General features: G+C 39.1%; 1 long non-coding RNA gene across 2 annotated transcripts; it reads right to left on the bottom strand.

Moving 5' to 3' along the window:
• Positions 1 to 10,028: 10,028 nt before the first annotated feature.
• Positions 10,029 to 18,151, bottom strand: LOC134298936 (uncharacterized). 2 transcript variants are annotated; one of them, XR_010006060.1, is made up of 3 exons: positions 18,010 to 18,151; positions 13,138 to 13,255; positions 10,029 to 10,343 (listed from the first exon to the last, which is right to left on the bottom strand). It is a non-coding gene; the product is annotated as an uncharacterized LOC134298936 (long non-coding RNA). The 2 variants fall into 2 exon arrangements; XR_010006059.1 differs by lacking the exon at positions 18,010 to 18,151 and adding an exon at positions 17,513 to 17,607.
• Positions 18,152 to 25,643: the final 7,492 nt, after the last annotated feature.

The raw sequence follows: 25,643 nt of genomic DNA, 5'->3' as shown, positions 1-25,643 counted from the left end.
AGCTTCACAAGGATCACAGCATTCCACAGCTGAAGGGGGAATTCTTAATGTTTTGGAATAAGAGAATCCCCTGAAACAGCATAACTACCAGTTCTCAGGGATTGGGGACTTTTTTGAGCTTGTGATGAGGGTTTGGAGAGCACAGGTAGAGTTCAAGGACACAAAGTTTACTCTCATACTATGCATGTGGCCTGTGAGATTCAGAATTTCATGTTTGCCCCACACTTCACTTGATAGTCTTCAGGGGCATTGGATAATATGACGGCTGGCAGCTGATGGGATCCTTGTCCTATAAAATATTAAACTATCCCAAGGCTATATTTGATGAAGCTGAGGCAAACATTTAACCCATTCCAACATGGTATCTTTTGTCAATCAATTAGCATGAGCTTTCTCTTTCTTCCATAGCACTTTGGATGCAATCATGTATTTTCCCAATTTAGAAATAAAATGAAAGACATAGGCAATTCATTCTTACTAACTGTAATGTTGGTCCTGCACCTTCTCTGCTTCATCTTTGTTTTTATGTTCTTTCAAATGATGGTGTTCTTGTAACTCCTTTACAAGATCTTGTTGCATAGAGATGAAAATATGAGCATGGCTTGTGTCCAGACGATCCCTATTCAAGCTAGTATGGGTTTTAAGATGGGGGGGGGGGAGCTTTATCTCAGCTCCACCACCATCACAGGAATGGTTGTTGAGCCTTCTAAGTAAGCAACTCCCTCACATATAAGTTTTTAGTTGGCCCTATCTCTGTTCTTTTTGTCTTCTCTTCTTATTTTGAAAGGATTCTTAAATGATGTGGCCAAAGTGTTTTTTCAGTATACTGTGCTGTGCTGTGTTTGTTTTTAAATGTCCTAAATGTACTTTACGTTCTTTTAACTGTTCACTTTTAAATAAAATTGTTTGCTTAATTACTTGTTAAGTTTTGTCAAAAAAAAATTGTGTGTGTTGGGAAAATGGGCTATTATAGATAGCTATAAATACATAGATTTGAGGGAGGGGAAAACAACTTCCAATGTCAAGTAACTCTGATGAGAAGAATCTTCCTGAAGCCCCCCTCCTTTTCTTGTTTCTTTTTCCAGTCATCAAATAGACTCAAAGAATATCCCTACCTCTCTTAAATCTATGCTCATGTTTTTTTCCCCTTCTTCAACACAGCCATGTAATGGATGGCAGGAAGACAAGGGCAGCTGAGCAAGGAGGGTCATCCCTGGCTGTTCTGATAGTAGTCAATAAGGGCATAATCCCCTGTATCACTCTGAATACCCTTTGGGAGATTCAAGAGGATGCTTTCATTTATGTGACAGCTAAGAATATAGCGAATGATTCTCCTCCATTAGCTTACCCTCACCCTTTTGGCACTACATGGTTGTAATGTAGGGTGGGATGCAGCAGAGCAAGGATCAGGATGCGTTGGTGTTAATGTGTGGAGATACTACCATTGCTTTTTGAACTGGCTGTGGCTGTGGCAATCTTCCTTTTGCAGCTGCCTTCCTGACTACACATATTTTTATTCAGATAGCCATTTTCTGTGATGAAAAAACATATACATTACTATGCAAAATAATTATCTGATAGATTTTGCAGGGTGCAAATCCTTCATGACAATTGTACAGTAATCTTTGCCTCACAAATTATTTGTGCTTGCATGTGAAGGCAGATAGTGCAAGAATTGATATGTCTAGGTATACTATCATTAATTGTGAAATCAGATGTTTGTAATAGAGTAGGTTCTCTGTTGGTTCTAAGTGAAAGTGACTTCGCTGTGAGTTTTCCTTCCTTCCTTCCTTCCTTCCTTCCTTCCTTCCTTCCTTCCTTCCTTCCTTTTGGGAAGTGTTGGGGGTTTTTTTGGGATTTTTTTATTGATACCCAGAGTAATTTTTTATTTTCTTTGTAACACACTTTTCTCACCTAAGATAAATAGAGTGAGAGTTACCAAATGTTAGCCTGGGGGGAAGTGGAAGAGTTATAATGTGGTATTAATGCAACAAGTACATGACCATGAGGGTTACATTCCTAGAGGAGGCTTTTTATGTTTCTTAGGAACGGAACAGCAGTGCGGTTGAGGGTTAGTCGTTATTGGTTTGTTTGTTTTTTTACAGCAAGGGGATTGCTTTGTGCTTCATGGTAGTCTTACTCTATGAAAGTATTATGGCCAAGGAAAAAAATTCAGGTCACCAAGGGGAAAAGGTGCTCTCTGTAGATTCTGATACACTCATTTGATCCTGTTTAGCAGAGAAAGACATGAATAAGAGAATTCTCTAGCCACATTTTCTTTCTAGTGCCCTGCAAATGTTATAGTTATTATTTTTAAAAAATAACTTTCGAGTAGCTATTTTCTTTTATCATTTCCTCTCCTATCCTCAGTGTAACTATAATAAAATCACTTAGTGATTCATGTATTTTAAACTTTATCAGATTTAGTCTCTGTGTTGTGTATTCAGAGGTGTAGTATTTGCAACAAGGATGAGACAGATTTGGTTCTCCACGTTTTTGAATAAAACTCTCATACTTCTTTCCCCTTGGTTTTGGGGCTAGAGCTCCTGGAAATTTAAGTCCAAAACACATGTAGTCTTAAAGTTTAAATTACTGTTTCTTTTCCTACACAGACCCTGTAAAATAATGTAATGTGTTTTGAACTAGATAATTCCTGCAAGAATTTGTTGTAATGGATTTGCTTCGAGTCTGAAGCATTTTCTCCAAGCTAGAAATGTAGGAAATGGACAAGTCCCAAATTTTGGGGATGACGTAAATCTTGAGTGTTTTGGAAGGTGCTGGAGCACAAACCTATCACGAGAAATATTCATCAAAGCCTTTGAGAGCTTGGTGATTTATGTCCTTTAAGTATATCTTTCTCATAACATCTGAAGTCAGATTTCAACCATTGAATAAAGTGGTGAGAAACTTCCATCAGATCAACCAGCATGACCAATTAGTTATGCTGGCTAAGGCTGATGAGGGTTACAGTACATTTCAACTGCAGGGCATCAAATTTGTGAAGGCTAGATAAAACTAACAGTTCTTTTAAGATTAAGAGTCTTTAGAACATGCTTATTAAACATGTCGGCCACATATGAGATACCTTTGAAACACTTGAGCCCAGTTTGTCCACAGAAACACAGTAATCATTTCACAGAAAAATTCAACAGGAAAAAAATCAGCTCTCCTTCACTGAATGCAAGAAAGTCATTTAGATATAAACTTCTTAGATATGCTTCTGCATGGTACATGTCATTAGAGTTGCTCAATTAGCTGTCTTTGCAGAATGCAGAAAACATTGTGTGATAGTTTAGGGATGCACTGAGGGCTGTTATTTGGCTCTTTGAAGATGCTACACCATTTCTGTGCAAGCCTTTCCATCAAATTTACTGATCCCCTTAAAGTGCCGCTGACATTGCTATGTTGTGACACTTTAACATATATGGAACTAATTGGCAGAAAACTCTTAATTAAACTAAGTTTTTTTTCTAGGCACACACAAACACAAAGGTCAGAATGTCCTACTGGTTTTAATCAATGATGACAGAAAATGTGGTGTGTGAAGGAATGAGAGCACGCAACAGATGCATGGACAGCTCGGGCTTTGTCTAAACACACGATTTATACGTGTGGTTAGGGAGAGTGTATGCCCATGACAAAAGAGGAATGCAAAATGTCATGTTTAAGGAAAAGTAACAATAAAAAATCCATCAAGGCTAGATCAGATATGTTATCGCCAGCATCTGCTGCTGCTAATGAAGTTTAGGGACTTACCATATCAGGAACTCTTTCAAATCAGTCATGGAGACTTGCAGTAATTAAGCATTTTCAAAGAATAATTACAATGACTTTAAGCTGTCTTGGCTCTTGGAGATCTAGACACTTTACAGATTGCACAAACAAAATGCTTATTCCATAGACTACTAGGTCAATGTACATAATAACTTATGAACATGTCAAATCATAAATGATCTGATTATAGGCAAACAGACATGATTCCATTGTAACAAATGTCAAGAACATACAGTACAATAATACTGAACAGTTATTTATGGGAAGTCTAGCTTGTCTCTAAATCCGAATAATTAACACACTGGCAGAGCCAAGATGAAGATAGCTATTACAGTTTTCCCTCTCCTACCAATGGGAGGGGGAGTAAGCAAGCCAAAGGCCCATGTCACACCCCAACCTGGAGTTGTAACAAAGCAGATAACTGAAATACCAAACATAACAAATATGCAGGGTGGGTGGGATGGAACAATAAAAAGCAGGCCCAATGCCTGCTCTGGCCCTCCGGGCAACTTTAAATGGGGCCACTTGGGCCGGCCCACAGCAGGCCTGGCCAATCAGAAGACGGGGCCAGTCTGCTGCAAATTGGCCAGGAGGCCAGGCGACGGGAACATTTCCCACCACACAGGGGGCTTCTGGGAAGAAGAAGTCCCCCTGCAGCACCATGATGACCTGGAGGACGCCCATGCCGCAACAGCCCTAGTCCGGTAAATCAGGCAATGCATTTGCGTGTGTATGGGTGACATATTTCCATCCGGAAGAGCCCAAGAAAACACGCACACAGGATTAGGTTATAAACTTGGCCACAACTCATTTATTGGTTACAAGAATAATGTTTGGCTGCCATGCATGGGTCCTGGATCATTGATCGGGCAGCCTGCTGCTGACCAATACTGTTATCCATGCCGAGGTGCTACGGGAACCATACCGAAACCACCGAATGCTCCCCCCTCCTACCAATGAGGGGGAGAATAAGCAAGTCAGATCCAGGGTCCATGCCACATGCCATAAAAAGGGGGTGGGTGGCATCCACACCCCTTGCTGACAACCCTGACCTCCTGCAACCAACAAACTACAGAGTCCATCATCCACCAACCTGATGCTTCCTGCAGTCCTGAGCCAGGGTGTCCGTGCATGAATGCCAAAGGTGTGAGGGCAACTGCCACCAACTTCTGACATTAGCCACCCTGCAGATGATGCAAGTCCCATAGGCATGAGAAGCTCAATCCCAATATTTTGTCAGTCCTGAAGCTTTTCTGCATTGAGATGATCTTTAGCCACTTGACGCTTGGTTGCACTTTCCTTTTCTGCTCGAAGCAAAAGACCTCAGGAGGAGGGGGGAGAGAACAGCCGGCAGACCTTGGTGCCCCAAGGAGGAGGTCTGGTCTGATGTATGAGGCATAAGCAGAGGATTTCTACCACCCCATTGTCTTAATGGCATCCACAGGAACCTCACCTACATTGCTGTCCCAACAACATAAAGGAGGCCTGATGCCTGCTCTGGCCCTCTGGGCGGCCTTAAACAAGGCTGGCCGGGCTGGCCCACAGAAGGCCTGGCCAATCAGAAGGCAGGACCGGCCCACCACCGATTGGCCAGGAGGTAGGAATATTTCTCACCACACAGGGGGCTTCTGGGATGAAGAAGCCCCCTGCAGCACCATGATGAGCTGAAGGGCACCCTACGCCACACTGGCCTTTGCCCGCTAGTTGGGCAATGCATTTATGCACAGTAAATGTGTGCAACTTCTGGGAAGAAAAACAAGACAAGATCCTTGATCATGCTTGCATAGTATAAATCTATACTAACCTAGTTCACAGCAGGTGTTCAACACCACTCTTACTGCTAAATAGCTCAACATGGTATATATATAATATCAATGATAATATATATAATATAATAAATAGCAGATTCATGTGATACAGTCCTAAAGCTATACCAATTGGCAATGATCACAGATAACAAAAAATGTGCTGCTTGGATTGTACAAGCATTAAAAGTGAAATTGTATTGGTGAAAAGAGTATTAGATTCATTGTAGGAACATCTTGTGGGATATCAACATTTCATGGAGAAGATCTGAATATCTGATTATCAAGATTAATGTTGAAATTGGACATGAGTGGGTCAGCCAGGTTCAAATCCTTGTCCAGCCCATGAAAAGAAGGGATTTTGTTCAATTCATCAACCTGTTTTTAACCTTTTTGGGGATTGCATAAAGCAACGTTTCTCATAATTCATTTTCTTGGACAACTATTGTGCAATACACAATACTGTAAACTTTGGTAATTAAGTGTTCTCGTATAATAGACACAGAGACTGTCTTTGGACAAAATGCAGAATTATTCAGCCAATAACTGTGTTTGCTAGGAACAGTAATCTAAAAGAGTAATTTTTCTAAGGTCTATAGGGAAAAGCGCCAAAAGATGTGAAGGCTGAATATTATAATCTTAGGGCCTCATCAGAAAGGCCAGGTGAAGCGTCCCACTTTGCCAAGAAAAGAGAGGAGCAGTGAGTCGAATCTGTCATCCCATGCGCAACTCCCGTTCGGTGATGCTTTCCACATCACATGCAACAACACTTCCACCATAGTTGTCATGTGATGTCATGTGATGTCCTGTGTGGGGCTCTGTCCCTAAGACAGGGTGTAAGCACCGTAGGATGCTAAATTACCCCCATCTGATGTGGTCATATAAAATAAGTCTTCCAAGATCTATGTATATCCTTACCTAATTTCAGTATTCAAAAAAGCCCCAAAGATTAGTGTTCCACACTAGTTAGCACCTTCTATTCATCTAGAAAACAGACTCAAATATGTTACACACATCATACATATTGCACATTTTACATATATCTTTGCAATTTCTAGGGAAAAGATCCCACAGGCAGTCTTCTGGCTACATCTTAACTGTATGGGGAGGAATTCTTCTCATTATCTCTTTCATCTTATTCAACAAGTTAGAGACTCTTTAGCATTTCCAAAGCAGGGGAAAACCAAGAGCTTTGTGGGTCCACAGAAGGAGTTGCTTTCATGGCTAACACAACAATGTTCTAAATTACAAAAGAGTGCTTAGTGTTTTGTAAAATTAATTTTATATTCAATCACAATGCTACAGGAACACATTGCTTTCCTTTCTCTTTCTTCTGCATAATTTCAATGATAGGAAATTGTTCTTCTAAAGATTTTGCCAAATTCACAGACTGCAGTAAGAACTGACACTTCAGCAGGTTTCAGTTGTGGTGCAAATGCTAATGGAAAGGGAAAAGAACATACTTAAGGCAAATGCTTTTTACTAGAAAGCTTGTCCTGGGTGCAAAACATAAAACAGTTTTTTTTCATATCATAGCTGCTTGCCATCAGCCACTGGGGTGTGGGGCTGAGTGTAATAAATGCATTCTTACATTGCACATTGCAAAAGTAATGTTTAATGCCACATATGGCTTAATATTGTATTATCTTAGAGGAAACTGTACTATATATTTCTGGTTATATTGCAGTTGAAAGCATTAACACAGAAAAAGACAGCAACAAACATTTTACTACAAACATCCCTATTATTATTATTATTATTATTATTATTAAATCATTTTTATTGCAAGATTTGTAAGCAACAGTGTTACATTTTCTTTAACATATATATATCATTTTTCTTGATACAATAAAAACCAAATTGACTGCTATGGATGGTTAGGGAAGGGGAGGAGAGGGGGGGTCGGGCGAGGAGTATGAGGGGAGGGGAAGGAAGAGGAGGAGAAAAAAAGGAGGAAAGGGAGAGAGAGAGAATGGTTAAAAAAACAAAAACAAAACAAAACAAAAAACAAAAAAAACTGAAAAAAACTATAAACACAGTTGCTATAATTTTCCTACTACTTCCAGAGTCCGTACCGTGGCTTTCCCCCCCTTTTTACATTCTCCTTTATAGTTGTATAGATAACTATACATTTGCCTTTTAGAATCACCCTGGGGTTCTCAATAATCCAACTTTATATACATATTTATTTTTTCTTTTCGTAAGTAATCTATCAGTGGTTTCCAATCCGTTCTATTAATTGATATTCTGTCTTGGGCCATTTTTTGTGTAAGAATGTCCATGTTCATAATGTCCAATATTTTAGAGAGCCATTGATCGGTATTGGGTGTTTCCTCAAGTTTCCATCTCTGTGCCAATATAATTCTAGCCGCAGTTGTAAAATAAAATATAAATTTATCTGTGATTTATCTACGTGTGGATCTGTAATTCCCAATAAGAAAATTTCAGGTTTGAACTCAAATTGTTTTTGTAGAATTTTCATCATTTTTTTATACACTTCGTACCAGATTTTTTTTTACCCTTTTGCATTCCTACCACATGTGGATGAAAGTACCAGTCTTCTTTCCACATTTCCAACACTTCTTATCCGTTTTTCCTTTATTATATAATGCCAATTTCTTTGGAGTCAATTACCACATGTAGAACATTTTACACCAATTGTCCTTGATCGCCACTGAATATGCATACCCTAATTTCTTTATCCATAACTCCTCCCATTGACTCATGCTGATAATGTTTCCAACTATTCTGGCCCATTTTACCATCACGTCCTTTACTTGCTCTTCTTCTGTTGCCCAAATAAGTAATTGTCTGTATAATATTTTTTATTAATTTTTTTGTCTATCTGTAAAATTTTGTCCCAAAATGATTCTTGAATTTCAAATCCTTTCTTTTTATCTTCCTTGTATTCTTCATTGATCTGCCAGTACTTGAGCCAGTTTATGATTGGGTCAATTTCTCTAATCTCCTCATATGATTTTAACTTGACCTCTTGGTTGTTAATTGTTAGTAACTGTTTATAGGTGATCCACTTTTTGCTTGGGGTTTCTCTTCTGTGATATGCTTCGCGTGGCGAGTACCACATAGGAGTTTTTCTATGTAATCTGTTGCTATACTTATCCCATGTTTTTATCAATGCTGCCCTAATAAAGTGGTTTTTAAAGTTTTTTTCTACCTTTATTTTCCCTTTCCATAAATAGCTGTGCCACCCCCGTCGTAAGTCTTCCCCTTCTAAAGCCAGAATTTTCTTCTTCTCTAGGGAGGCCCAGTCTTTCACCCAGGCCAATGTGGCCGCCTCGTAATATAATTGCAGATCCGGGAGGGCTAGTCCCCCTCTTTTCCTATCATCCTTTAAATTTTGGGCTTTTATCTTTGCTTTTTTGTTTCACCATATGAACTTTTTATATCTTTCTCCCATATTGTGAACATCATTTTTGATCTGATAATTGGGATGGTTTGGAACAAGTATAATACTTCTGGCAAAATGTTCATTTTCACCACTGCTATTCTACCAAGCAGAGAGAGGTTTAAGTTGTCCCATCGTTTCAATTTCTCTTTATCTCCGTCCATTTTTTTCATAATTATTCTTTAGCAGCTGGGCGTTACTTGTTGCTATCTCAATTCCTAAGCATTTTAGTTTTCTAACTATTTTGATACCTGTCTTTTTTTCTAATTCATCTTTATTTTCCTTTGAGATTTTTTTTAACATTTTGGTCTTTTCTTGATTTATTTTGAAGCCTGCTACCTCTCCAAAGGTTATCATCATCATCATCATCATCATCATCATCATCATCATTGATATGCAAGGGTCAAATCAGATTGAAGAAAAGCATCAATTATTAAGATTTCCTTCATCTTTGTTGCTGCTTTGTAGCTCATGAAAATAATGCTCTTCTCCCTTTCACACTATCCAGTGTCAATTTCCTTGTGAAACTGCTGTTAGCTTCCTGCAGTTTGGAGATAGGTTTAAATGCTGCACCAATTTCAAACAATGCAATACAATACACGGCTTGAGTAAAGAAACATTGTATGCTGCAATCCTGTTCATGCTCCTGTTTTCTTTTTGTCTCCACACTGACTCTTACTTTTCTATAATGTTTTCAATTCATCTTCATGATTTGATCCTTGCACATTGGGGTTTTTTAGTACAGCTTTCCTGAAGCAACATCACACAACTTTTTACCTCCAATCCCCCTCTCATCTTCCAGTCCAGTCCAAAATGCTTTTACTCACAAGTAAATATCAATGGGGTCTATGTAACTGATTTCCTTTGAAAAAGACTCAGGATCAATACTTTTCTTTTTACAATTAAGTTAGTTTGGAAGAGGTTTTATGTTAAGTCTTTTCTTCACCATGAGGGAGTACAATTTAGTTTGTCCTGCCAAGACTCATACTATCAAACTCACTACAAATTATGTATTATAACTCCCAAGAGGCAGAGACAGGTCATACAAATGTATGTGTATTTCAGGCCCCATACATTGAATGAAAACTGATATACTCAATGGATATCTAGCTGACCTTAAAATGCAGCTTATTAGCATTATGTGAGTTGATACTGATCATAAAATGCAGCTTCATTTTCACATAAGCATCTTGTCACTTTCACTCCATTAACCAGGTGATCACTGAGTGCCAGAAGTCCATCTCCATGAAACTGCAGATAATGGTAAAAGAAGGCAAAATGTTCTTGGTGGCATCATCTAAAAACCAAGTTGTACAGCTCCACTATCCCTCCATCTCTTCCTGGGTCATGACCTTCAACTGGGAAAAAAGGCAGAATGACAACCTGTGCATCAATTTTAAAAGACCCATTGAATAGGTCAAGAGATACTTAGAGGTTGTTTTTTCCATTTCCTTCCCCTGAATTATAACCCACAACACCTGGTATTTGTTGGTATTTGCTTATCCAAGCACTAATCGGCACTGTTCCTGCTTATCAGCTATGTTCAGAATTTAGACCCTCCTGATGTTAAAATTAAGACATCAAGGATAAAACAGATTGGTCTGGTTTCAACGCTTTTATTCGAAACAGAGGAAACACTCTCATAATAGACCTATTCGACATATGAAAACACTAAAATCTAAAGAAGGAAAACTGGGAAACACAATGGATGAAAAATCTATGAAAAGTACTTCCCTAAGAGGACAATGGGAAGTTCCTTTATATTTTTTCCTTTTTAAAAATTTATTTAGATTTTTTTTCTTCCTCCTCTTTTGTTCTTTTTTTGTTTTGTTTATTCTACAGCAACTTTCCCTCACTATCCTTTACTTATTGTTTTTCTAGATTTCACTGTAATATTACTTATAACATAATAAAAATTATTTTTTTAAAAAAAGAAAATTTAAAAAGTGACACTGCCAAAAGGCAAAAGAAAGGTGTCAGTTGTGATGATGTCTCTTGTGAGATGTAGTATATTTATTCATGGGTACAAATCCTATCTCAATTCATATTGCTCCTATGTGCACAAATCTTTCCGTTCATGGATCTATTAATGTGACTATGGATAATAAAAAATTGAATAACATAATTCATTTATCAAAAAGACTAACTACAAAACAATTCTCTGTGAAATCAGATTCCCTAACATATTCGGTCGCCCTGGGAATAAAATGTGAAGGAAGAAAATAGTAATTATTTGCTCAAATTAATCCTAACGTAAAATATTTAAGAAGTCAGTTATTTCCTTGTAATATTTTCTTCTGACAAGAAAGGCACCACTCCTTGGCATATTTTCATTCAAGCTATTCTAAACTGTCTCCCAGGAATATATCCTTGTGACTAAGATGATATCATGTTCACACTACAGATCTAAAATGCTTTCTATAGTGATACATTGAAACATAAGGATAACTGCAGTTGCTAAGGTGCCAGCACTAGATTCTGATTATAACATAGCAAAGTGAGTCAGTAACACTCAAGTAACCTTCTGTCACCTAGCATATGGTTCACACATTTGGAAACACATTTAGCCTCCCCCCCATGGGTTTATAGCTCTTCAATTTAAGTTGTACTAAGTACTTTTTTTCTTATTGTATATCTTTAAAAGGATAGAAATGTGCATGTATGTGTGTCTAATCTTCCTCCAAACATTAGGTCTGTTTTTCAAATGCAATTATTTTCCAAAGTGTATCATATTTTTTTCTCTTTCGAGAGGGATATCAGCTAACTTGCTTTCAAAACTTTTCAAACACAAGAGTTTTTGTTGTAACAAATAATGTAATCAGATCAACATGCAGAATTAGGCTATAAATACTGAAGGTTTTTCAAACAGCAAACACACTTCAGGAATGTTGGCAGAATTCAAGGTAATCAGAATTAGAACCTTTGATGGAACATGTCTCTTACACCAGACTCTCCACTAGCTGGCTAATAGAGATTAAGGAGAGCACCAGAGAAACATTAAACTATATTCCTAAATCAGCACACAAAGCAACAGGCATACTCTGAACTTTCCAACTACTCTCTCCAAGTCCCTAATGATCAAGGGCTCATCTAAGTGACTCTATAATGTAGTTTGAAGCAAAATGCTTCCAGCTGTGGCAGCTAGAAAATGCATGCCACCAAAGCATGCTGCAGCATTGGTTAAAGCCCGTAAAGTATATTAAGCAAAGGCACAAAAAATTCTTGATTTAAACCCTTTAATGTGCATCAGCATGCCCCAAATTTAAAACACATTGCATGACAAAATCAGTGTCACAGAATATGAAGCCCGTACTTTGTAATAATTTGGAGGAAGGGGCTGCCAAAAAAATGCTCCAATGGCATAGCTGGGCAGCAGGGGGGCAGAAACCACCTTGGGACAGGTCATTGATTATGTCCACTGCCAACTATCACATTCCCTTCTTGTTTTTGGCTCCTATGCCTCTGGAGTGCATCTCACCAGGAAATCAAAAGAAAATGCATTCTCCAAGCAACTATTAAGCTGCAGATAATGTAGATTCCAGAAGTGGTTTGAGACCGCCTTCTATGATTAATATAATCATTTTCTTAGCCTCAAACTTGTTCTAGAAATATCAATCTAATCATTAGGACAATAAAACCAGTTTCTAACAAACTGGTTCCAAATCGATGTAAGCAGTCAGTGTAGATGTGCCCAAAGTAACTGTTGTGTGTCCAGCTACAAGAACACTGTGCTCTTTGTTCTCCCTCCACTAGCTAATAAATGGCTATTTTGGGGATGGGAGCATAAACAGGAAAAAAGTGGGTTGAGGGGATGGGAGATAAATTGTACTCACACATGCACAATATATGTTCCAAACTGAGACCTCAACTTATTTATATATACTATTTATAAAAAAAGATCTAAATCTTTGAAAGACTTATTTTTTAAAAATATTTTTTTAAGAATTGGCAGAATAATTCTAACAACATTTTCAAGAACTGGCAGCAGCTAGAATGATTTTAGCAATGAAGAGGATCATATTGTATGTTCCTGGCATGTATCTGTTAAAGATGAAGAACTGTCAAAAATATCAATACCGGTATTAAAAAGAAGTTGTCAACCTTTCTCAGCACAAAAAAATTAGTTGCATAGACAGAGCTTCAGACTCAGACCTTCAAAGGTGATTCATCCCATTTGTGAAGATCTTTTGAAATTTGGGGAAGTTCTGCCATGATTCCATAGTATTGGAGAATTGTAGTTAAAATGGTGTCAAACTGCATTGAATCCCCACTGAAAAATAAAGAGACCAGACACAAGATTATGAAGAAATAAAGGAACATTTTATTGAGCTATTTAAAACTAGTAAATGCAACTAAGTAACTTGTGGTGAGGAGAGCACTAAAACATGGGCAATTGTATAAGGCCAGGCATCATTCTCTGATGCCTGCCAATCCAACCTGACCCTGCCAATCCAACCTGACCCTGGGGGCACACCAGAGCAATGGTCTGTTATCCCGGCCAGTTATAATTGGAAGGCCATCCCTGGGGTCCTCCCTCCCACGCCCCAGAACCCAATAGGAGAGAGGTAAGCCCCCCAAGTAAGCCCCAAAGGGAATATTTTGGGGACCCCTTAAGCCCCAGAACCTATAGAGGCCATCCCATAAAGGGGTGCCAAGGTGCACACCATTCCATGTCCTCCCGCACTTCTTGCCAGTGATACATAATTATGACACCCTCTTCAAATTCCTTACTCCTAGCTGTTGCAATATGGAGTAGGAGAACACACACCCCCTTTTCAAGGAAGGAAAAAATTCCTATCCAGTCCAAGTGCAACCAGCATTGACTCATACTGAACTGAAGATGGGAGGGTGGGTTGGCTGCTTGAACAGAAATACAGTGACGAGGGGCTGAAGCTTTGACACCAGTCTCATGAGATCTCTAGTCTCCACTGACCGGGGGGGGGGGGATTCAAAGGCTCCCCTCCAGTCAGACTTTAACAGTCTTCTTAAAGGCAGCAAACAATATTTTTAGAAATGGTCTTCCTCCTTCAGGAAAGCCCTCAAAAAACCACAGTTTTCAAATTACATTTGCAGTTTGGACTCAATGCAGTAATATTATTACTTGTTCAGTAAAGTCTGTATTTGGTGTAGAAATACTGGTTTTTGTGCAAGATTTCCATATTAAAAATAAAAACATGTATGCCAGTCTAAGATTCTTCTCATTGGGGCTTTTGACACTTGACAATTTTTTTTGCAAATATTTTTGAATATTTTAAACATTTCTTTCCATCCCTATAGCTAATTTTTGCAAGGAGTTCTCAGCTCAATTCAACATCCCATCCATCCCTCAAAAAAGAAGGAAAACAGTTGAACAATGAAGCTGCTATCAGCACAATACATTAGGATATATAATGGACAATCTCATAGTAGTGATCATTGAACACAGAAAATAACCACAGACAAAACTAATAATTGCAGGGGAAGGAGTGGCTGCTTGTGTCTACAATAGACACGCTTCTAAATAGAACACGACAGTTAATAGGGTTGTTTTTTGACCCTATATTTAACTCATCAGAATTTCACATCTTCCGAAACCCCTTGAAATGATAAACAGTTAGTCAAGAACACAATAATTATAATGATGAGGTTTTCAGCCAGCTGTCACCATTGCAAAATGTATTCATTTTTCTCACCACAGGATTAAGCAAGCATATTACCTTTGCAGTAGGATATAACATCTGTACTCCACTAGGCACAAGTCTTACACTGTCTCTATTTATTGCAGTTGGGTTAAGCAGGGTTTCTCATTAAAACTGCCATCTTTTATGTTAGCCTTTTTCCATGACTTTAGGTGCATCTAGTCATATCCACAGGCACATTTATCGGAGAATGTTTCCCTGGCATGGAGATGTGGTAGAAAAAGTTTCACCTTCTATTTTAAACTTCTCCATGTCAGACTGGCATTAAAGGGTCAGGTGTCATGAAAAACTAGCAATCCTTTCTGGACCCGAGGCCGACTCACATTACACAATTATAGTACTGTGATTTTCACTATATTGGCTATGATTCCATCCTATGTTCATCAGATGAGTAGTTCAGCCAGAGAATGCTAAATGCCTCTCCCTGAACTACCAAGTACTTCACCAAGTTGCAAGCTTCAAGATTCCGTAAGGTGGAACCATGGCAATTAAGGTGAAATAATAGCACTACAATAATATAGTATAAATGCTAATATCATTAGATGTTGTATATGGAACCATGGAAGATGGAACTATGGCACTTGAAGTGGACATAACCAGAAAGATTAGATTTGAGAACACAGGAACTTAGAAAGCTCTCTTGTACCAGGTCAGAATCTTAGTCTATCTAATTCACTGTTGTCTGCTGGAAATATGACAGTGGATTCCCAAGATCTGTAGAGGTGCACATCACTTTGACTATGACTTTCAACTGGAGATGCAGATATTGTAGCAGTGACATTTTATCTGCAAAGCATATGCTTTGCCACACTGATCTACAAAGGATCAGAAAACAAAACTTCTCTTCAGGGACAGTTCAAGAAAGGAAAAAAAAATGACTCCCTTTATCCAGAGATTGTTCGAAAAAGGTTACCCTGAGGTTACCCTTCAGTTATAATCTTCTACAATTATAATCTTCAAAGATGGGAGGAGATAAAGAGCAAGAAACCCAGAAGAAGGAGCAAAATTGATGGCGTAGTTGGGAATTGTGAAGGATGCAGATTCCCAAGAGTCAGAGGAGGATCCAGGGAAGACTCTTGGAAGTTTGGAAGGGTGTGATCTTCAAAAGAAAAAGGGAAAAGAAGTCAATTGGGGGAGTCAAGTGTGGAAATAAATGATTAGAAATATGGTAAATGTGTATTAACCATAAATTATGATAATTATGTAAACTTGAAAGAGGTAAAGGAAAAGGGAGTCTGGGTGGCTGGGTTGCAAACTTATATAGCTTGTCAAAGAATATTTATGAAAGTAGGGGTGGGGGTGAAATTTGGAAACACAGGAGTTTAGATGCAGGAGGGAAAACAGGGAGGATTTCTCCCAACAACAAGGTCTCTAATGTATAGTGGAGGGGGAAGCAACATAATCATAAAAAAGAGTATTTTCATGATCACAAATAAGGCATGCTTTGGAGAATTATGGCTAATCTTAAGGTGAGACCTTAAAATGTAAACAGGCTGGCTTCAAATTTTTAAAAATACAGACTATAGAGGTTAGCTAGGGCAGAAGGGGTCATATTTTATGAATTCAAGAAACACACAAGAGCAGATCAGATAAATGACCACTTCTGAACTCCAATTTGTGGGAAACAGTACCTGAAGGTAAAGGGACCAAAACATCTAGAGGAACTGTGATTTTAATGAGGAAAAATTAAGTATAAAGATTCTGGACCAAATTAAAGATAGGGAGGGGAAATACATTTTCTTAAAAGTTAAAGTAGAGAATTAAAAGTTGACAACAGTAAATATCTACTCTCCAAATAAGGGTCAGATACAATTACTGAGAAAAAATTATGGAGATACTTCAAAATTTCTATGAAGAAGAAGCTATCTTAACAGGGGATTTTAACCTAGGTAATAGATATAAGCCAACATAATACATTTAAAATAAGCAAATGGGGACTAAAGGACACATTTGAGTTAGCTAAAAAAAAGACCAACCCCACATATTATTCGAATAGCTATAAAATACACACATATAGATTTCATAATGATAAGAGAATCTAACTAATTAAAAGATAAAAAACATACAGACACATGGTATTTAGATTTTGAACTATGCCCCAATACAAATTAAGATAGAAATTAATTCAGAACAAAATAATAAAACCTGAAAATATAACATATATAACATATATAACAACTCAGTCTTAGTGAGGAAGGAGGATAGGGAATACTTAACAAACAAATCTAAAATTATTTTAATGAAAACAGGGGCTCAACTTCGGTGAGCATAATAACTGTTTGAAACAGTTAAAACAGTAATAAGAAGTCACCTTATCTTATTTTGAAAAATTTAAAAGGAGAATACTTTAGGGAGGGGAGAAAAAAAATTAAAGAACTGGAAGCTTTACAAAGTGAACAACATACTAAAGTTATTGTACAAATCCAAGCCCAAATAAAAAGATTAAGGAAAAACTACAAGAATTACATTTATTCACAATGTGGAAAGGAAATAAATTAATAAAAATGAATTTCAAATACCCAATATAAACTCAATAAAAGGCTAGGAAAATATTTAAGAGATAGGAAAGAAAAGCTGGATTAAAATGCAAAAGTTGTACAAGGAAGCCAACAAGGCTAGATTTGATTAAACATTACACTCAAAATCAGAAGATGAAGAGAAACAATTATTCAATTCTGAGATTTCAGTTGAAGAAATAAAAGAAGTATACAAAATCTAAAGAAAGTTATATCTCCAGGAACAGAGAGATATTCTACCGTATATAAGGAATTCAAAGAATGCCAGCATTCTCTATCAACTACTCTTCAGTATACATTTCTGGTCTAATCTCCCTTCCCCAAACCATTCACCGTTGCTTCATTCACTGGCATTCTCCCCATGCAGCTGATGCAGCCAAAGTACATGGCAGGGATGAGTGAGTTACGATCATGCCATAGTGTCACAGTTGTCACTAAGCAATGGTCATATATATACAACAGTTACTGATGACTACATCTAGGGACCTCATCAGATGGCCAGCGGTAGCCGGTGGCCATTGCTTCACCTTGCGTCAACATGTTTTGCATTGCCAGCTGGCCGGCAGTCACATGGATGAAAAGTTGGTGCACGTGTAGTGCACGTGGCTTCCCCCCATGGAGCTGGCAACACGGGAGGCCAGCTCCAAGCCTGGATGAAGGAGGGAAGCCACGTGCACTGTGTGCACAATTTTCTTCCATCCATGTGATTGCTCATTGGCTGGCAATGTGAGATGGGGCAATGCAAGGCAAAATGATGGGCTCCATGCCTCGCCATTAAGGACACCACCACCACCTCCTGTCATCTAATGAGGTCTCAGGTAACTACTCACAAGCACTGCTTAACCATGAAGAGCTTCTCTACACAGGGACATGTTAGCCCTGGATCTAGCTGATACACTCTTGCTCATTGGGACAATGACCACAGATAAAGAATGTATCAGCCCCACTGATTTGACATTTCCTCTGTTTTGCTGTCACTATTGCTCCTACTAAGTCACAGTGCACAGTCTAAGCTCCTGGCCACCACAATCACCTTTGCTGTCAGAATAGGGCCCTCAGGTGACCAGCAAGAAGAAAAGGGTTCAACTGCCCAGACTGTCCAGGGATATTCTAGACTTTCAAAGAAACTTCAGATTAGTTTATTTTATTTACTTACTTTGTTTTATATTCCACCCTCTCTCCCTCATTGAAGAACTCAGAGTGGATTACACATGTAACAATTTGATGCCATTCAGACATAATACAACACTGACTATTCCTTGACATTGCCTAAAGTAGAGCTAAGTTGTTTCAAAATGGGAAATTAGATATTTACTACTGCATCATGTGGAGTGCCATCATGTGGACTGCCTGTGTGTGTGTGTGTGTGTGTGTGTGTGTGTGTTTTGGGGGGGGGGGTTGATTGATGTAGAGAAGTGTGATGCCTCATGGGCCTTGTAGTCCTGCTCCTAGTGCCATCGTGACAGATGAAGACGAAAACATGGGGTTTTCACCGGTTCAACAAGAGCCGGAATCTTTCCAGCTGCCGGATGTTTTCGCCCAAGAACCCAGTAAAACAGACCTTGGGCATTCCTCACCCCCGTTCCCTAGGAGACAGTCCTATTCTGCAGACAGGGGAGTGAGAGAACAGACTCGCAGGAGCTTACGGATTGCAGCTAAACAACAGGCTGATTAGCCATGCTTCCCTTGGGAAATTCTAAGGAGTTTCACATCTGGACAAAGTTGGGTTTCGTTTCCCGTTCTCTAGGGAAAGAGGTCGTTGGTGGGAAAACGAGACCCCAATATAGGTGCCTGGCACGTTAAAATTGTTGCGGAGTCAACAGAGCAGCTCCAGAAGCAACTTCGTGTTTCCAGCCTTGTGTGGACTTCGCAAAGTCCGCAACCCCAGTTCCTTGCCTTCCGGATCAAGTATTCAAGATTTGTCTAGCTTCGTTTTAACCACGGACCTTGTTCTTAGAATCTCTGTTTCGCCTTGTTCCTAGTCACGGACCTTGTTTAATGATTCAAGTTTGTTTCCAGCCTTGTTCTCAAGCTACCTTGGACTTCAAAGATTCTGGGCATTTTCCCCACACTATTGCTTGGCAATAGTGTGTGTTTCGGTTATTGGATTAAAAAACTTTGAACTCTAATATCATTTATTGGACAATACATTTTTGGACTTTATTTGACCTCATTTGATAGGTCAGCTTCTGAACTATATTCTTCACTTGTTTTTATTACTTTTATATATTTACTTAATAAAGATATTAGATAGATATTGGCCTCTGCGTCTGGTTCTTGGTGCTCCGTTGCCTCGGGCGTGACAAGAAGCCCTAAATTGACTTTATTGTACTCAATTCAGGTGCATTGGGCCATAATTCACATCAGGCCAAGCTAGTATGGACTTGGTGTTCAACGGCACTCAAAGGGGGGGGGGAGGGATATTTATATCAGTTCACTGTTGGTGACTAAATTAAAGATAGCATCTCAGATTTGAGAGGGAAAAGTGGGTTTTCTTTCTGATTAAAATACAATTTATACTTAGACTTCAAAGACCTTGACCCAGAACATAACAACATGATTAAACCCAACATTACATTCTCAATTTATTTCTGCATTTCTGAATTTACAATAATAGTATGAAATTGCAACAACACAATCAAGCCCAAGAGTTTTTCTCAGAGCCCAAGTCAACACTTGATTCATCATCCAAAGGAATATTTCTCTGTGGAGCTGCACTATTAATAATGAACAAGGTTCAGTAAACTGTTGAGGCTTGAAAAAAAACATTGCTGCCCTCGATGCCTTTTAAATATATTGGTTGATCCAGCTTCTACATAAAATGTCAACATTTTGAAAACATGAACTGATTGTATTTGCTGTGTTCTGTTGGCTAGTCATTAATTTACAAGGCTAAGAACATTTCCATCAGTTTCACAGTTGCTAAAGTATTGCTTTCACCTTACCATCAAACCAGCAAAACAAAACACAAGCATGCACATGACTTAGAGTTTAAGAGGCCTGAGCTGACAGTGTCTTTTACACCTGTCCTCTTTATTGAATATTCATCCTCTGATTTATCACATATCCTGTATATGCATCTACACATCCACACTGTAGAATTAATGCACTTTGAAGCCACTTTAACTGCCTATGCTCAATGCTATGCAATTGTAAGACATATAGTTGATGAGGCACCAGCACTCTTTGACAGAGAAGCCAAAGTACTTTGGACAATTACAATTACTATGATTCCATGTCATTGAGCATAGACAGTTAAAGTGGCATCGAAGTGCATTAATTCTACAGTGTAGAGGCACATTCTGTTTTGCTATTTAATGCAAAAGCCACAACCTCACTCTTCGATTACAATATGTGGAGGTGGCTGTCTTATCTACATATTAAAAAGTCAAAATATGGATGGGGGGAGGCAGGGAGGCAGGGATGGATGAATGTTGGTATGTATCACAAAGGACCTCTTCATACATCCCTGCCCTCTGTATCATTTCGCTGGCAATCACAACCTCTCTCTTTTGCCCATCAGATGGAGGGAATGGGACAAGGCACCTTGGCTCCATTGGAGCTACCTGAAAAACACTTTCCAAGGCATTGTGGACACTGAGGATAAATGGGGCAGGGCTTGCTGAGTGTCATGTGCTAGAGCTCGGCAGAACCTGTCCCCAAAGTGTTGCAAAATGCCCTAGTGTGATAAAATGGAAAGACTTCTACATATCTTGATGAATCTGGACCAAACTTGGCTGATATACCATTCATTATCAAAATTAAGATAATTGAAGGATATGAACTTTAAAAAACCACTGGAAGGAAAGAAAACGAACAAAGCAGATTGGCTGTGGCTAGGTGAGTGATTGGCTGTTTGTTTGTTTATTTATTTCAATCATTTATACCCCGCCCTTCTCACCGGAGGGGACTCAGGGTGGCTTACAAGTTGCTGAGAGAAGTGGCCGTCTGTGATGTCCCTGGGAAAAAGGGGAATGAAGCAGCTTGGCTAGCAGTGGTGACATGTGCATGAGGAAGCGAGGAAGGGAGAAAGGGAGAAAGGGAGGGAGGGAGGGAGGGAGGGAGGAAGGAAGGAAGGAAGGAAGGAAGGAAGGAAGGAAGGAAAGAAAAAAAAGAAAAGAAACAAGAGAAGGGAGGGGGAAAGGAGGGAAGGATGGAAGAAAGGAAGAGAAAGGAAAGGGGGAAAAGGTATGAAGGGAGGGGAGAAAAGGAGAAAAATGGGAAGCGAAAGGATGAGAGAAGGAAGAGGGGAAGAAAGAAAAAGGATGGAATGAAGGAAGAGAAAGGAAAGAAAGAAGAGGGATGGTGTGTGAAGGACAGCGAGAAAAGAAGGGAAGGAGACAGTGATAGAAGATATATGAGGGAAATGGAGGAAGGAAAGAAAGAACCACAAAGAGAGCCTTGCCCATTGCCAGAGCACTGCTATGGAGACATTGTGAGGCAGGCCTTCTCAGAGCTGGAGATGGAAGAAAGCAGGCAGGTATTAGGCAACACCCAGGCAACACTGGGTACATACTAATTGTAATATATAATTCCTTCATTTATTTGTTTCCTTGCTGTGATGGCAGCAGTGAGGACAGTAGTGAGAGGGGTTGATTGTCTTATGAGTTGATTTGTAATTCACTTCTGTCTTGAATAATTCCACATATTTTTCTGTTTGCTTTTTGTTTTATATTAATTTTTCTGCTTGTCTACCATATTTTTGTTTGGTTTCTTTCATTAGGAGTTAGCTTGAAGTCAGTAGCCCCCAGTGGCGCAGTGGATTAATACCTTGTGCCAGCAGGACTGATGACTTGAAGGTTGAGTTGTTGACCTGAAGGTTGCCGGTTCAAATACAACCCGGGGAGGGTGCGGATGAGCTCCCTCTAACAGCTCCAGCTCCATGCGGGGACATGACAGAAGCCTCCCACAAGGATGATAAAAACATCAAAATATTTGGGCATCCCCTGGGCAATGTCTTTGCAGACAGCCAATGCTCTTATCCCAGAAGCAACTTGCAATTTCTCAAGTCGCTCCTGACATTAAAAAAAGCTGGTAGTCAAGTTATCTGACTCACTATAGAAAAGGAGAAAATTATCTGGAATGACTTCGAAGTTGAAGCAGATTCCAGGATTTTTATCCCCATTTACTGTAGGCAGTAAAACAGCAATATTAAATTGCCAGGGCATTACAGCACCAGCAGTGCGCTTAAGCATGTTAAGAGGCAGCATGAAGTAATCTTTTTTGTCAGGACACAGACAATCTGTCCTTCTCCACCATCAAGCTGCTTAACTAGACTACTCAGGAGGAATGAAATGTGAAAACAATGGTTGCAACTACACTGTAGAATTAATGCAGCCTGACACCACTTTAACTGGCATGGCTCAATGCTATGGAATCAGTTGTAATATTACAAAAGTTTCGACCTTCTATGCCAAAGAATTCTGGTAAAATACAAACTCCAACTCCAACCAAGGGACTAGCAGTGGCATTCTAAACTATCCTGAGGCCAATTTGGCATTCATCACTTTGGATTAGCCTCAAGCTAAAGGGTCAGTGTAGACTAGAGAATCTCTTAGTGAAGAATTACACCTTTAATCGCCACAACTGTCTCCTAAAAATTTAACAGTTTTTTTTCTTTTGTTTCATATAGTTTAGTATCAGTTAAAGAAAAGACTCTTTTTCCCTACACAGGCTCTGTCATGTGGGAGACTGCTCCCCTATCATAGAGATGAATTTCAGTGATGTCAATATGGGTTTCAAAGGTGACACAGATGAAGTTAAGCTTGTATAGCAAATAGATGCAAATAGCTTGCAATTACAAATAGAAATGTATTTGCAAATGAGGGTAAAAAGAGAAAGACAAACATAGAACTCAACAGGCTGCTGCTTTCTTATCTAGCCAATGTTAATCTAGCCAATACCGATATTTCTTCTAATCTAAAATAACAACAACAACAACAACAACAACAACAACAACAACAACAACAAAAACATTTTATAGACCTCCCTATCTCCCCGAAGGGACTTATATAAACCAATATATTAGAATGGTTGCTGCCACTTCCTTTTTTCCCCTCACACTTGTATTGACCCTTTCATTAAATATGCTGATGTCAATGCCCTTATCTTCTCACTTCTATTGACCCTTTCATGGAAAGGAGACGTCTTTGTTTGAAAAGGCAGGAGCAAGTATAGCTCCCTGTGTCTGCATCTTAGTTTTTCCAGCACTTAAAAACCTTCAGAAGCATCCTCTCTCATTAAACTGGACTGATGAAACATCAGCTCCTATTCTGGACTTAGCCAGTTATCAGCCTAATAAAGGAATGTTTACCCAGCAGCCAGTACATTATTAAAACTGATAAGTAAAGCTCATCTAGTTGGACTTTTTTAAAAAAGGGAATGCAGTGTTCCTTCATGACTCTCATTAGCTTAATTGTTTGAAATGAAAGTGGATGGCAATATACCAATTTATTTTAACGCTTCTGGTGGACTTCACATTTTCTGTTTATCGCCTTGAAACTACAGAGGGTTTTTTTTTTAAATGAGGAAGGAAATGCATATTTACAGGAAAGTAGAGTGGTCAGTTTGCAGTGTAACAACAGTGATGTGAAATTGACACCCCTTATCTGGCAATGGTTTCATGCTCCCTGGAAGAAAAACAAGACAATTTGATACAAGTTCACTTTACCTTCTGTTCAAAGACCTACAAGCTGGTTTTGGTTTTAATCCACATGCTTAAATTTGCAAGTAATATGACTGGACCAGTAAGTAGGATAGATCATCAATGCTTCTTTAGATCTTCTCATCTACTGTCTTAGCTGTCACCTACAAAGGCCACTCTATAAAATGAAAATCTTTATATTGCTTATATTCTTTTTTTTGAATGTCTACTTCATAACCAGCAGTATAATGGCAAATTGTAAAGGCTCATCACAAAGTGCTTCCAGACTTCATTTAAACGCATGCCCCACATCTCCCCCAAAACCAGCACTTTCCTGTGGGGGAGGGCGGGGTATCTAGATACTCTCCTGGTAACTTCTGGGAAGGCACCCAGACATTCAGAAGTGCCCCAAAACACACCCTTAAAATTAAAACAACTTACCCATCTGCCGTTAAGGTACTGCTGGAGTCCTCCTGGCTCATCATATCTACATGCCAAGAGGACTCCAGCAGTACCTTAATAGCGGCCCTGTAAGCTGTTTGAATTTTAAGGGCTTATTTTGGAGGTTTTTGGGTGGGGGTTGGTGTTCTCTTGGCTTTCTGGGCTCATGGAGCCCGAAAAAACTGAGATGGCTGTGTGGATTGGGCCTGGGGATCAAGTGATGTGGTCCCCAGGCCCAATCCATGCCTGGAAGGACCCAGATTCAGGTCTTACCAGGTATCTAATTAATTTGGGACAAAGTAGGGTCCCCACGCATCATTTGGACACCCCTGGTAAAACCGAGACAGGTCTCGGGTTAAAGGCCTGTCTGGATGGGCCCACAGTCTCTATAGCAGCAATCCTCAAACTGTTTAAGCAGAGGGCCAGTTCACAGTCCCTCAGACCATTGAGAGGCTGAACTATAGTTTGAAAAATCATGAATTCCTATGTACACTGCATATATCTTTTTTATAGGGCAAAAAATGAAAGAACAATACAATATTTAAAATGAAAAACAATTTTAGCCAATATAAACAATATAATTTTACCAATATAAACAATATAAACTTCAGTGGGAAATGTGGCCTTGCTTTTGGCTGATGGGATAGTCAAGATAATTAGGATTGTTGCTGTGTGCCTTCAAGTTGTTTCAGACTTGGTGACCCTAAGTCTAAAGTTTAGGGTGGGGGCTGGATAAATGACCTTGGCCTCCAGACTGCAGGTTGGGGACCCCTGCTCTGGAGCAACTCTCGATAAGAGAGCTTTAAAAATGTGGGAAGCTATTTTGATCTATATAGGTTAAGTGGATATCTATCAGGACAATGTTTGGTAAAAGTAATATATCTTAATATTGTAATACCATCAAGCTATTCCACCTCCTTAAATATTGAGATAGCTCTCAAGAATATGGCTGATTATATCCTTTTCTTCTCTAGCTACTATAGAGATTACTGTGAAATTTAGAGGGAACAAGAGAGCTTTCTTGCTAATCATAAAGCCTAAAGGATTCAGCCTTTCAAAGGAGTCCTTCAGAACCACGAAGAATAGCAGGGGACACAGATATGATAAGTGCCCACTGTCCAGTGTAGCTGCTACCAAGAGTTGGAGGGTAAACTGGCATAATAGAAAAGTGGGAAACATCTCCTTTTTTCAGCTAAGCTATATACATTTTCTTCAGCACCTTATGAACTTTATATCTTTGGCTGTGTCAAGGGAACATCTTAAGATGTTGCTACCTTCAGGCAGCACAAGGTCTTTGAAACTCTTCTGAATACAGATTCACCCTGATGTTTTCCCTTGGGCATGAACCCTGAGGTTTGGAATTCATGGCATACCCCACAA

This window comes from Anolis carolinensis, chromosome 4 (genome assembly GCF_035594765.1).
Source record: "Anolis carolinensis isolate JA03-04 chromosome 4, rAnoCar3.1.pri, whole genome shotgun sequence".
Lineage (NCBI taxonomy): Eukaryota > Metazoa > Chordata > Lepidosauria > Squamata > Dactyloidae > Anolis > Anolis carolinensis.
The sequence above is the reverse complement of the archived record's forward strand: the minus strand, read 5'-3'. Positions and strand labels throughout refer to the sequence as shown.